General features: G+C 35.0%; 1 non-coding gene across 1 annotated transcript; it reads left to right on the plus strand.

Annotated features, from left to right (window-relative positions):
• The first annotated feature begins 7,539 nt into the window (after positions 1-7,539).
• Trnag-ucc (transfer RNA glycine (anticodon UCC)) lies at positions 7,540-7,611 on the plus strand. The gene has a single exon. It is a non-coding gene; the product is annotated as a tRNA-Gly (tRNA).
• The last annotated feature ends 7,972 nt before the right edge of the window (positions 7,612-15,583 follow it).

The following is a 15,583-nucleotide window of genomic DNA, read 5'->3' on the forward strand; positions in this document are numbered from 1 at the left end:
GATGTCTTAAACTTATAGCAACGAAAATTTTCCGATGAATTTTATACACCATACCAGGAAACGGCGCGAAAACGGTTTTGATTGAATATCTATTTTCCTCGTTTTTATAGTTATGTCGATATGTTTAAGGCAATTAAAACAAACCTAATGAACGTAGGACGTACATGTAAGATTCAAGATTCAAGATTCAAGGTTCAGCTTGTTTATTAAGTAACTTGAAAGTGTTCCACATTACATGACGGATATAATACATTCAAATAAACATATATACAACGATAACATGCTAGGTTTGAAATCTCAGACATGAAAATAGAACTGATAATCAATAGTTTAACATAATAATTTGCATTAGATACCTTTACAACACACTAACATTTCACTTACACCTCACAGTGAGGAAGGACTTACAACTAATTAGTAAATTTATATTAAAATATATCATATTTGTCATGACGAAAGCTACATTTTTTAAGATTTATCATCTTTTTTTGGTATGCAAAAGAGATAAAATGTAAACTTTTAATGAAGATTATGAACAATATTTACAATTTTATGACGACGTTCAAATGCTTTAAAAATGAATTTGCACAAATTAAGCTGAACGGGGAAATTCGTATCTTGCATAAGAGCAATTAATTTCATCATACTAGCCCTAACGATATATGTTTCTTCTCAAATACATTCTATGTAAATCATCATATACATCATATACGCAAACAAAATGAAATTCATCTTCAATGGCACCATTATTGCATTGTTGACCGTTGTACGCGTTTGACAACAAATAATATCGTGTGCATCTATTAAAAATATTTTAAACACTATTGTTTTCTTTTTTAACCATTCAAATAATGGGTCATTCAATTAGTGGGCCATTTTAATGCCTTTAACCCTAAACCATACTCAAATCCAAACTAACCCTAAATATATTAACCAGCCTAAATCAATTTCAGAAAATGATTTAATTTAAAGGAGTAAAACTGTCGCAATTTAGAATCAGAACCTTCTAATTTTAATAGACGCGTTTTACCTGGTGACTCAAGACTGCAGCTATCTGCACTTCGTTGATCCGGATGTTACTGCACACAAGATAGTGCACATGTTTAGGAAAGATTTATGAGCATTTTGGACTGAATGAACAACTGCACAAAATATTTTCCAGTTGAGAACGAGTCTAGACATAAAGAAAACTGAAAATAGGAAAATAATTTTCGCGAAACAATTCGCGAACATTACCATGTTATCTTTTATATTAAATGCCACCATAGGGTAGATTGTCATATATGCCACCATAGGGTAGATTGTCATATATGCCATCATAGGGTAGATTGTCAACAGGGTGTTGTTGTCGTATTTTAATTTTGTCCTTAAGTCATTTATCAGATAAATGTACTTTTTATCGAGACTGTATTAATTATTCTCACGCCTGGTGAGGCGAAAACAATACACAACAGCTTGGTAACTGCCGATTGATTGTTGAACTGATTGTTGAAGTTGTATTTTTTATTATTTTGTTTTGTTCTTTACTTTAACTCACTAATACTATTCTCTTTTCTTTGTATTTAGGCCATGAAAAGTTGACTTAACGGTGAGGCATTTTCGCACGCTTGGAAACCAATCTGTATTTGATAGGAGCGCCGACGAAGCACCGGTCGGTCATCCACAGAATCACTGATCAATTACAGATATGTCCCCTCAAGATTGCAATACATTATCGACGAAACCGATCGCCACACTGTTGAAACGAATAAAACCACCTGAAGACCAATAAGAGACCAATGGAACCTCTGAGCGACCAAATCAGTCAGAGGCATTCTTTTAAAATTATTCAAAAGACTGGTTGATACCGATTGCATTGTCTAATCGCTCTGCCACCTTGTTTTAGACATCAGGGAAACCTTTCAGAGATATCTGAAACCTCTTTGCGATTGTCATTTTCTTCTGTCGCGAACGGGTCTCATCGCGGTCGCAAATTTTTGTCACCGGAACTCCTGACGCTTTCGCCGGAGTGTTATCCGTGTTCACTGAACGTTTGTTTATACAAGGCATTTTACTATAAAAAGTATTGCTTGCAAAAAAAACTATTCGTTTATATTATCAACATGCACACGTAAAGTCTCAACTTGCTCCCTTTTTGGAGAGGGATATTTTACAGATCATAGTTGTCATGCATTTTACTAGTTTGTTTGTGATTTACAATTCAATTGTGAATTTTACTGATTTCAAGAGTTGTATCTTAAATAGTCTTGAAAATGTGTGTGTGTCATTGTTCGCTTGTACGGTTCCCTTCTTGGGTTGACTGTTTCTTGGTTGTATGTTGTTGTTGTATTTAATTTTTTGGTTATTGTTGTTTTCGATTTTTTGGTGGAGGAACGGGGGAGTAGGGGACCTTTTGGTCTAACATCTACATATATGAATGGCCCTTAATATATTTTTTTATCGCAAATAAATTGTCTGACAGTGTGTCTGACATTGTCAAAACATACCAACAATGTACGTGTTGTTGATCGCCGAAAACTAACTTTGCTGGTTAAGCGCACGTATACACATTATCAAGGGCAGTAATATCATTTGCGACTTGTTTTTTGATCCGCTGTTTTAGGTGAGTATCATTACTGTGTGTTATATGATTCATCAGTATGTTTTCTGAAACGACCTTGTGAACCGAATGAAGATATTTTTTTTTGCAGCGACGCCTTTTTAAGATAAAAAAATATGACTGCATTAAAATATCTCGTGAAAACAATGATTGTTTTTAGAAGGCTTACTTCTTTACTCAATTCACTTTTTTTCTCCACAATACGGTTTTATACTATTCTTTCTTGCAAACCTCACTCGATCTTTGTTTTGGTCAATGATAGGTGTTGTTATTGATTCCGAGTGCCGATTTCAAGGTTTGGGCTAAATCGGCACATTAAAGAAAATGCTTACTGGTTCATTCTGTACACTTTTAGAACCCAGGAGCATTCTGAATCTATTGCAGACTCAAATAAAGTTAAAAGGGCGTTAATTGATTTACTTACCCATGTTTGTGTTCTTTATCACGTATAGGAAGGTATATGTTGATCAGTACATCACAGCTCTCTGCTTTAAACACAACTTTTTCATTTTTTTGTCTTGGAACGAGCCAATTTTTGCGAAAATCCATTGAAACCAGTTATATAAGACTGCTTACAAAAAATCAGATCGCACATTTTTATATATAAGTTCAAAAATTGATATTTTATGCATTTTTCTTAAACCGTTAGTAACGGTTTAAGCCATAAAACATTAATTTTCGAACGAAAATATGAAAATATACGATCTGATTTGTGTCAGCAATCTTATATCATTGGTTTGCAGATATTTACGTAAAAAATTGCTCTTTCCAAGACAAAAAATCAAAAGGTTGTTAAAATGGCCAATCTGTTAGAGTGCAGCTTTAAGTAGAACTGTCATAAAAATAGTATTTTTGGAGATTATAGATGGCGTTTTTGTTGATACCAAACAAGTTTCAGTTTTGGTTTCAAGGGTTTAAGCGGTTTGGAAACCTGTTTCGAACGTTATGCTTGCTGTAAGAAATGCATGGTTTTGTGTACAGCTTCAACAACATGATTGAGCTTCTGCTACATGCCATGACTTCTGAATTCCTTAAAAACAATGATACCGCAGATGGTCGTTTGCCTGTTTTAACTAAACGAGGTTTCAACAAACGTGTTGGATCACTGTACGGCATGTTTTCGTTTTAAAGTGAACTAGTTTTCGGATTGGACGAACCGCCGAAACCGCCTCTGGAGGGGTTTTCATAGTTTAAAAAAAATAATTTTTGTTTGAAAACAAACGATAGAACTGGTATTCATTTTATTTGAACCTGTTAAAACAAACAACGTTCGTGAAACCGATCTTAAACCAAAAAATTGCTCATTACCAAGTAAGTTGAGACACGATTTAGTCTTTAGTTGAAATAGTGTTTACAATTGTGACGAACTAAATTCAAGACGTAAAATTGTGGACTGTTGCTGCAGGATGTTTCCCATTTCTTTTTTTCTGCCAAATTTCAACATATTGCTTAAAGCCATCTGCATTTAAGGTAAACTATGTTTTGTAATAAAATTTTATTTCAAAAATGCAATTATGAATAATCCACGAGTATGCCATTCATAATATGAGTTTATTTTAAATCCAGTTGGTTAATCCACACGCTACTATAAAATACAATAATTTTAGTATACTTTCGACAACACCTCTTAATTTTCTTATCAATCTTTAAATTGTTAATTAAAACTTTTTGTCTCAGAATCAGCTGATTTTGGTATCAATGCCTTCAGTTTAATCATATAAGATATTCGACAATAGAACAGATCTCAATTGTTTGGGCAACTGCCGATTTTTTTTTCTTTAAGCGTTAGTAACACTTTGAGCCAGTAAAATATCAATCACCGACGTAATTATCAAAAACTGCGATCTGATCTTTTTTCAGCTATCTTGTAACACTGGTTTAAGACATTTCTGCAAAAATGGCTTATTTAAAGATGAAAAATGTCAAAATGGTCAATCTGTGAGAGTGCAGCTACTATATAGCCTTGGACAACTTGAAAACGAGTTGTTTTGATATATACACTAAGCGAAAGCTTCAGAGAGTGAAGATCATATTCACAGTGTTTATTTTCTTATCAATGTTTAAGTCGATTATTTTTTATATGATTCTATTCCCATCAGTCAAACAAATAATTCTTGGCGATATTTTGGCGCTTTTTTAACTGGTGATATTTTGGCCACGTTGCTATGAACAATTTTTTTTATATATTATCTGGACATAAATCATGTATTTTGTTTTGATCATTTAAGTCAAATGTGTTCAGCATAATTTGCATTTGGTTTGCTATAACCTACATGTATATTGTGACCCTTTAAGGTGTTTTTGAAGTGATGCACACTAAAACTAGTGCATTAAAAAGACATTTTTATTACGTAAGAATATAATATATTCTATAAGGTTGGACCCCCCCCCCTGGCAAATCATAACAAATAAAATTAACTAATATTTTACAAAATAGATCCATTATACATCGCCCGAAGAGCCCTAGAACTTATCCCGTACGTGTAAGCCTTATATTTGGCACTGTAACGGTTATAGATCACAGTGAGCTGTCTGTTGGCCCGACACTCTTTGACATATATGTCACTCGATCTAAGTGCTCAGGAGCTCGCGTGCAGCTCACTTGCCGTCACAGTTCGGCAGCCGACGTCGAGAATCATGCATTGCGGTGTATAGAAAAAGTGTTTGCATTTGTTGGTAGCTTGTTATTTTCGCCCCTCCATTTGATGTACTGTCGAAACTCGTTATGTCGACTTTGTCGGGACTTAGGAAAAAAATCAAGGTAACGAACATTCGACACATCTGAATAACAAAAAAAAATCACCAATCGCAACACATTTGAGTTCGATTTATGTCCGATGTTTGCATTCTCATTTGAACGGTCTTGTTACATATTACCGTCGTGAAAACAGCAAACGTATTATTGAAAAATAAAATGAATTATTTGTGTCAAATTTATTTAATTCACTTTATTGGTTTACACAAGACATATATAAAACCACAATCACATACTCTTGTACACTGTAAGAAAATGATAAAGCACATTATTTCAACGCAAGGTATTTCAACTTGATCTGCTCTTTTGAGCCTTCTTTGTCTTGATACCCTTCTCGACCTCGATGATGGCTTGGTACTTCTCGTTGTAAGATTTTGATGACAATTTCCGTTTAGAAGCCTTATGACCGATCTTGATATCCCCGGATTTTATTATTCAAACTTACCAATTATCCGCCAATTATAACAGTTCGTTATTTTGACAGGCACGGTAATTTAGCGACATGCCGCAAACCGTCATGAATATTTTTGCATTTGCATTTGTTCAAATTTGCAGTTCGACATAAGGAACAAAGAAAATTGTGAAATTCGACCACCGGAACTGAATTTTGAGGCCGACATAGCGAAAAAAAATCGACACAAGCAGATTTATTTTATAGGAATAAATTCGGGACCGCGGCAAATAATAAAATAAAATAAGGAATGGCATAAAAGAAGCCATCTATCCGCGCGCCTATTGTTGGTAAGTGTGCACAGATCAGCTACAGTATTAGAAGTAACTAAGGGACGCTAGTAAATTTAGTACATGAATCATCTCCTTTTGAGTTACGCTTTCGTTTTTTAAATTCAAGGGGCTATAATGTTTACACAAAGTTACATTTTAACAATCACGATACTCTCCCCATAACACTTAACTATCGTCTTTTACAGGTGATGTAGGAACGTTGAGAAAAATGATCGCCGTCGTCGTTGCGTCTTCATCATCATCATCATCATATCATCATCATCATCATCATCATCATCACGATCACCACCACCACCACCACCACCATCATCATAAGCATCATCATCATCATCATCATCATCGTCATCAGATTTTTTAAATTGTCCCTTTTCAAAGCAAAAGTAACAATACTATTACAATAACCAACTGAGAGCGGTTTTGGGCACTCGAAAAACAGTGACTTTTTTGGACTAAATTGTTCCAACGGGACTGTAGAATATGGAATAAGATTTCATTTTTACCCAAAGTGGTCAAGTCTCCGATTATAATTAAATACAAGAGTTTTTATTCAATTTCAATCAGTAAAATACAAAAAAAAGTGCAGATGAAGGTTATTAGCAAAAAATGAATCAAAAATAATAGTTATATATCACTTAGGATGGACATAGTTGCTGCCCCTGGATATACTTTTGCCATTAGTCTGTTGTGTCAAATGATATCAACATACCGCAAGTTTTCCTTGAAGAATTTGCAAACTCGATGGAGGGGGCGGGGAAGTGAACTAAAGGTAAATGACGACAAATTTACTGGTTTCATATTTATAAATAAAATACAATTTAAATATACTTTTTTCATTCAAAGGATAAAAATCAGGGTCAATTTCGGATTCATTTGCATTGTTTAAGATAACTTTAACACTGGAATTATGTAATTGTATAATGCTTATGAATATTTGATAACACTTTTTAAGTAATTTTATGTTCTATATATTTGAAAAGATTTTATTTTAAAGTTGTGAATATCAAGGCAGAGTTATTGTTGTTGAATTTGGCACAAATACAAATTGCAATAAACATATTTCAGCTTTTTACTCTGTTCTGTTTCTTAACATACAAGGGAGGTTTTCTGAAATTCATGTACATTTTTGATTTTATATTTAAGTCCGTACTGCCCTTAGCCAATTTTTCAATATTCAATTTAAGTTACTCATTTAATCATAATAAGGTAGGCGATCAGGTACAAATGGCTCGCAGAGATATGGTTATTTTTCAACATATACTTTGACCTTGTCATCAGGTTAAAGTTTCGTGGTTCCCCTCACAAATAATCATGAAAAGCAAATATTATATATCTTAGTGATTATACACCGATCAACGCGGAACGCACAGTACATGGCACGCTTACGTTACAGTATATACGCTATATACACTACGTTAACGCCCTACTGTATTAACAACATCCGGCGTCGGTGGTGTAAAGGTTAGCATGGTTGCCTTCCAAGCAGTCGATCCGGGTTCGATTCCCGGCCGACGCACTTGTTTTTATGTTCAAACAGTTATTTGCTAGGAATTTTGCGAATATGCAGGATTATTATTTCTTGGAATGTTGAGGAGTCAAATATGTAATTGCTATTTATTATTTTTAATTATTCTTTAGCAGTTTTCAATCAAGGAAAGCAATTTGGTAACAATTGGTCACATATAACTTTATGGTTCTTCTACGGAAGCATTACAGTAGAACTTGGATATGACGAACTCAGTATTTAGACATACATGAGCTATACTATATACGGACTGAGGATACCTTTTTCTTCGCATATAATTTTCTTTTCACGAGCTATCTATGTATTTAGCTCACACGTTACACATGTAGCTTACGATATGTGAAATGACTATTATGGGGTCTTACAAAGCTCTCCGGCACTTTATCAAAGTATGATTACCCGTCTAATTCCCTTAAACACTTTGACAAAACTGTTATAAAAGCTGGTTTTGACAATGCTCCGGGAGTCGGTATTTTCATTTATCTTATATTTGTCATTATTATCTCAAAAAAATGATCCAAAGCAATTAGAGCAGATTATTAATGATACGAACGAAGGCAAAATACTTATTTTAGAAAGAGAAGTTATATGTGCAAACTGCGTCAGTTTCTCAGGAAATTCACTTAATCGATACAGATTTTTTTCAATGAATAGTGGTAAGACCTGCTTAATTGTGTCAGGACTGGCAATGCGGTAAACAGGTAAAGCTTTCGGAACTGAACGGCCATTTTCACTCGAAAACAAACTCAGTAGAAGTAGTAAGTGAAATTTTGAATAATAGTAAGCATAAGTTGTAGTGTCTGTACATGTAATTTGTAAACCTAATTTTAAATTGATTGCCACTAAAGAGTATCATTGCATAAATATTAAGATTTCCAAGAGTGAAATCACTAAGTTTGATTGCTAAATTGAAATTACCATGCGATCTTTTTGCAGCGTAGTTAAATGTAAAGGTCTCTGACACTGTGAACCGTCCATATACACCCGAGATTGTTTTCGATGGAAAATGGCAGAGGTGTTTCGAATGCAGATAGATCCTGCTCTCTCACTGGGATTCCTATTCCTACCATTTAGGCGCACCCAGCGCCGTGTCGCGATAATGTATTAATTCCGATATAATTTGCCAATCTTCATGCAGACACAGGTAAGAGACAGACTGTTACAATCGTACTTTACTCAGCGTTCTAACATCACCAGCAAAATACGTCAGTTTAGTGTAATGGAAAGAGTATCGTGATTTTTAAATTGTAACGGTTTAAACACACGAAGCATAACTCAAATGGAGAGGATTTGTATTCTGAATTAATTAGTGTCCCTTATTAACATTCTTAACAATAGACGCTTATATATGGTGGCTGATTGCTGCCATTGCGTAGTGACCTTTCTTTTCTCCGTGAAAATACGCAAAGTGGCGCTGCAAAAATACGACATATCGTCTTTCGGTAGGCATGCGATAGCGATTGAGCATCCGGTACTGGCCGCCATTAGTCAACCACTTAATTTATGTAAGGTTGGTAAATGCAAGGAAACATGTCTGAGAATGCGATATTATTTGTCTTGAAAGATATTTGCGCATGCCTACCGGAAGGCGAAAATATTAAATTACGATAAGTAGTGAGGCAAAAATACGCCATTGCTTATCATTTCGTATTTTCGCCCCGCTTCATAGTGTAATTTTGCCGCCTCAACACTGCGTATTGCCGTATTTTCGACCGATAATGTGTCATATCTTCGCTGCGAGGTCAGAAACCAGCCCCTAAAGTACTACGACTATTAACACTTCGTCAAACAGGTGAATGAACAAACAACAACTTTGGGAATTACTGAACCAGGGGATACATAACATGATAACAAACTTCGCGGAATAGCTTCAATCTTCTACATGAGGAACCAAACCCTTGATGTGCTAGGGAAACCTATAGTGGGCAACATGGTAGTACCCCAACAGTAATGTAACCGTCCGAAGTACAGCTGGGCGCTATGATGACCAGCAGAAGCCAGGGTGTTGGGGCGGAAGACAGGCAGTTGAGGGTTGAGAGGTTGACCAGAAAAGAAAGAAAAAAAGAAGAAACACCAAAACGTGTTTCTTCCATATTATTTTTTATAGGTCAATCTGATAGACATTTTTGCCTAAACGTGTTTTTGTGTATGTACTGAAGGATTTGAAACAGGGGAAACTGATAAGAGACTGTTCATATTGTTCGCATGTATTGAGTAAATACTGTTGATTAATTGTTTTAATTGCGTGTTGTCCTAATCATGTTCAATGTTGCTTTGGGACATTTTGAAATAATTTCATAGTTTATTAAGGTTATTTTCAACGATCATTAGTTATAAACTTTCAGATATATGTATGAAACGTCTTCCTGAACTTGCGTCAATGGTTGCTCGAAAGTCCGGAATGAAACAGGACAGACAGGAAAACAAATATACATATATCATTTTTGTTGTATATGGACTGTGATTGATTTCTTGTGAATGCGTTTTGGGTTGTCGTTTTGACTTTGTGTATTGATGCTCGTGTTATTAAATTCGAGCACTGACCATGCTCGGCTGCTGGGTTTGTCTCATGTATATCCATTTGAAAATAACCACAACACTTTCATGACCCATGCCTTATATGGACATTGAAGGGTTTAATTCCCTCCCTTATCCTCGCCCCCGTTCCCTTTTACGTACCGAATACTCCTTAATGTTTTACCGGACCCTGCTTACCAATACTATTTAACTAATTTGAGAGTCTGCGTACCGAATCATTCCGAAGTTTAAGTTTCTGCGTACAGCGCTCCTCCCTCTTCAGTCCCAAGTAGTGCTTAAAAAGCCCTCTAATATCACGTACCGATTAGAGAGGGGTAGCCTCATTTTGACTCTATGTCCTCCAACATGTTTTTTTTTTGTTCACCTGTAAATTGCTAGTTTAACCTCGGGAAAATAAAATACGTCTTAACGATTCTTTAAAAAAATAGAATACCACTTAAGCATGTAGCAAGATCATTGACAGCCCTGCGCGTCTCGTTACTGTCAACAAACAGTTTCAATCAATCCAAGAATGATATTTTCATACTTTATGGATAGTTTCGCGTCCGACGAAGCTTTTTTTCTTGAATCCACAATAAACCAAAATCATTTCAGTTTACAAACAAAGTACAAAACTTAATAAAACCATTGAGAAAGCACATCTAAGACAAGCATATTTTGCGTTATCTTCTGTATTTATTGCTGTAAGGTACACAAAGTTGTACATTAAACTATAAATCGTTGGTAAATGTGTCTACTTGCAAATTTTCATTTTTTATGATAATAATTGTTTTCACTTTTGACACTGCAATATAAAATCTGGCCAGGGCTATGTTCAGCCATGTTCAGTTTCATATTTGCATGTTGGAGAATGTTTTATCTATCGCACAACTGTCCTTTGCACGCTTACCATTTTTCAATGCGGTGAGACATAACACCTTAGTTAAACGAGTGTCGCATGATACGGGATACATTAGCTTTTAAAATATTTATTTCAATCATACATATTATATTTTACAAATTGAGACAACTGCAGAAGTACAAAATAATATAAAATGACGTATTTATTGCGATAAAGATATGGTTCACTTACAAATACATACAAAAATACTTCCGTAATAATACAGACAAAAATTACCAACATCAAAATTTATCTGTTGATTTCCTTCGTCGGTTGTCACTGCGAAGCGAATACTGTACGATTTATTTACTTCCTCCAAATACGTTTTTGCATATTTGTACAATACTCAGTAATATTGGAAACTGATATTATAATTTCATATAAACTTAGTGGTCGTAATTATAATTTGTCCTAATGGATGGCAGTTGTTTTGACGATTTAAAATAATAAGTCGATTTAATTAGAAGTTGAACAAAAGATATTCTCGACTACTTGTTAAAGGGTGCATTTACGAAAAATGAATGATTATGCAAATGCATCGCATTTGACCATTTACGTTTAAAAAGTGCATACTAATAGCCTACCCATTACTTAGCAAAGCGTACTCAGTAAAACAAAGATCAATCGCATCACATTTTGCACCTAAAAAAGGTCAGTTGGTACCGACCCAATAGCGGATTGAAGCACACATATTTTTAAAGAGTTTCGTTTGTTACCACGCCGTTCTTGCGAACGTTATTTAAAGCTTCAATTGTATTGATCGGTTGAAGTATAACCATTCCAACTGTGCATATTTGAATGGTTTGCAGGAATATGAGCCCGTTTCTTTAGTATTTAGCTCACGTAATGTGAAATTCGATCGAAAGGCTATAGAATTGCATTTGATTTGAAATTTCTTAGCTTAGGGCTGAGTTAAAGCCGTTATAGTTTAATGTTTCAAAAACTTCAAACGCTAGTTTCATTTGCAAATTGTAGTAAACATCTACAGCTGTGCAACTGATTCACCCATGGAATGATCGAGAGAAGCAATTTTCATTATGGTATATAAAGAAAAAAACAACAACAAAAATTCAAATGCTCGGACTTCTGCTTTTGAAATTGACTATAGCCTAATTGTTAACATTATACATGACGTTCGGTAGCTGTTAATTCCTTTAAAATATATGTACAACTACAAGGAGTTCATGTTAAAACATTTTATTTCCGCGTCTGTCAAATTAGAACGACAAAATAAAATCGCACTCAATTAATAAAATGCGTTCAGGTCGTCAAATAAATACGTCAAATTAATGACAGAAACAAGTGTAATTACAATTACGACGAATTAAGGATTTGATAAATTGGATTTCATGGTTAAACAATATAAATCGATTAAACAATCGTCATACAATGGTTTAGATATGTAGGTCATCCAAAAAATGATCATTTTTAATGTTTACACATATTTCTGTAAGAAATTTTTAATCTCAAATACATTATAACATCAAACTGATAATATATTTTGCTAGAAAACCCCCACTTAAAACAAAAATACAAATTGTCAGAAACGACAACAACAAATATACCGGAATTATTATGACAAATAAATGTCGCTTTTAACATTAACAGTCATTTTATCCTCTTTTCATCAGGCAATTACAGTCACTGAACGAAACAGTTATTGGACCAGTCTGACCTAGCCATTATTGTAGTCTGACTTAAACAGTTATTGGAGTTTGACAATAGTGACCGGTAAAATTAAAAGGACATGAACAAAACTGATGACCATCTTCCATAACCATGCATGTACCCGAGTTTTCACAATTCAACGTGCATCGTTTTTCACAAAACAACCCGGTATAGTTCTTCTTACAAAGACACTGGAACATGCCATAAGACATAGCGTCTCTATCGCAATTTCCATGATAACACTGAAATCCTGGTGCGCACACATCCGGCTGGACACTGGTGTCTATTTCTGCATGAGAGTGAAAGTTTGAGAATAAAATATGGCTGCTTTGCTTCGCTTGCTTTTTCGCCCAAGCGTTTTTATTGTCAATCCTTAACATAGTGCTCTTTGGTTTTAAGGTACCCGTTTGGCCCATCAAAAGTTTTCCAAACATGTCCATAAATGATTTTGATGCTACCTGTGAATGTGAGTCCGAAATTGCCAAAGGCGCGTTGTAGGTGTCACATCTAGCACCGTAGTAGTTTTTATCACATTTGCAAAACAGCACACGGCCTTTCCTTGAACACTTTCCATGTTGCCCGCAGTCATACGGGCACTTAAGTTTGTCACAAAGCTTTCCTTCATATCCTGGAAAACACTCGCATACTATACGGAAATTGCGGATTTCTCTCTCCTTACAGTAACCATTCTTGCAACCAAACGCTTTGCAAATCTGCGAGGTATCCAATGGCGTGTGTCGCTTAGCTCTTTGTCTGTTATCGACATGAATACCCTCTTGCAGAATCGTCATGGAGTTCACAACTAAAAGCGCACTTAGAATAGCAAAAAGGTCTAGCATAAAAACCTCCATAGTCCAGAGTCCTTAGCAAGTGTTTTTTGCAGTCAATATATCAAGTTAGTTCTTAAGTTTTAATATGCGCAATGCAACAATTATAGTTTTCAAGGCTTCACAGCTCTGTTGCTTGTTCAAGACATATATGTCATATCCCCCTACAATTCATTTCCGCATTGTTTACATGGAGCATTCAGAATAAGGAATGAGAATGAAAAGTTGTGTGTCGCGATCACAATTTATATAGCTGGTCGCTTGTCAACTTACGCGTCAACCGATTATTCTTGCTAATTTTAATGATGTTTATACGGGAAGAAATATCACAAGGTTTTGTTTATTGGTCGATCTACGCTGACTGTGTTACGATTGATGGTAGGGATTGGGTACTACGTAAGATACTAAGCCAAATAAATCGGTGTTGTTCGCTTATCTCGACCGCACGTTGAGTCATGTATTTGAAAGTACTACGAGCAATTCACGTTCACATGCTTTTTTGTCCTATTTGCGGCTAAATACTAATAAATTTACTTTACACATACTTTCATTTCGTTCTTAGAAGTATTGCATTAAAGTGGCAACGTTGTTAAAATTATATTTATAAATGCATCTTTCATCTGGTTATAACAGATGATGTTTTTACCTCGCTGTCAAGTTGTTAAATGTTATTTTTATAAACTGAGAAATGATGTTGCGTTTTTCTGCAATCTAAACGATTATTCTACGTTAGTTGGTTGAAAATTGTGGTTGTTTCACTTCTCGATGTTTACATAACTTGATATCGCATTGAGATTTCGTGCGATATAAACTGTGCTTTACTCAATTCTAATTATCTAACACAGGTTAACCACCGTACATATTTGTGGTCACAAGTCAGTGCCAAAAAATGGATTAAGTAAAAAAGTAGCCAATGAGCGCGGGCAGAGCTTTATAACTGTTATACATCAATAATGGCATACCATGATTTGTTTTGTTTTGTTTTTTTACCAATAGACTATAAAAACGGTAGGGTCGGCGCCTTTTTTGTAGGAAAAGGTAGAGACCACAGGCCGCGAAACCTCGCACCATTTATCTGGTGTTCGCACTAAGTTGACCCACTAGCTCCGCCCTTTGTGTTGTCACGTGGTATTTTGGCGCGAAAGTTAAACCGCACATGCGTTAAATTAAATGAGTGTCAGGCAATGGTAAATTATCCCGACTTCATGAATTTGTAATAAAAGCAAAAACAGTTTATTGATGTTTGTGCAAATAATGGGAAAGCTTCGAAACATGAACGTTTATAATACGTTTTGTTTAAAAATCAACAAAGTGTTGATATTTGTATTATTAGAATTACCTAGGTATGTTTGCATGGTACATAACTTTACTGGAATGATATCATTAAGTTTTTTTATTCATCATGATCAACAAATGATTTTGGTAATGAATTCGTTTGATTGGTTGTATGATATAAAGAACATTTTGAAGGAAGAAACGCAAATGAGATTTGTATTTGAATATTGTCACATAAATATTTTAAGTGTGCTCTGATGTCAATACGTTTTGATGGCTAATTACACATCTATCTTTAAATTCGGATTCATAACGGAAGCTTCACCTTCCTACTGTCAATCATTGTTTCTTCTCGCATGCGAACAGGGCAGAACAATTGATGAAAATTAAACGTTTTTTCCAAATCATTTAACGAATATTTTTTTATATTCACCGTCATATCTGCTCTACATGATATGGAGCTGCAGTAAATAGGGTAAATTCTCGATTGTCATTGGCCCACAAATATGTGCGAACACCAAGTATTGTTTTAGGCCTAACGCCAGTACAATGGCTAGGCGATTGCGCCTAGCCCGAATGCAATGATTAACAAGCTTATAATACAATGGAAACTACAGAGACAGTCCACACTGTGATTACCACATGATATATTACGTCACAAATGTTACGTCGGAGAGCAATATTTTACTCCAAATGAAGACTTTAAACAAAGATAACTTGACTATTTATTTACCATTTTTAATGAAACAGCACAGTCTACGCCGTTTCCATAGCC

Source organism: Mya arenaria, chromosome 13 (genome assembly GCF_026914265.1).
Source record: "Mya arenaria isolate MELC-2E11 chromosome 13, ASM2691426v1".
Lineage (NCBI taxonomy): Eukaryota > Metazoa > Mollusca > Bivalvia > Myida > Myidae > Mya > Mya arenaria.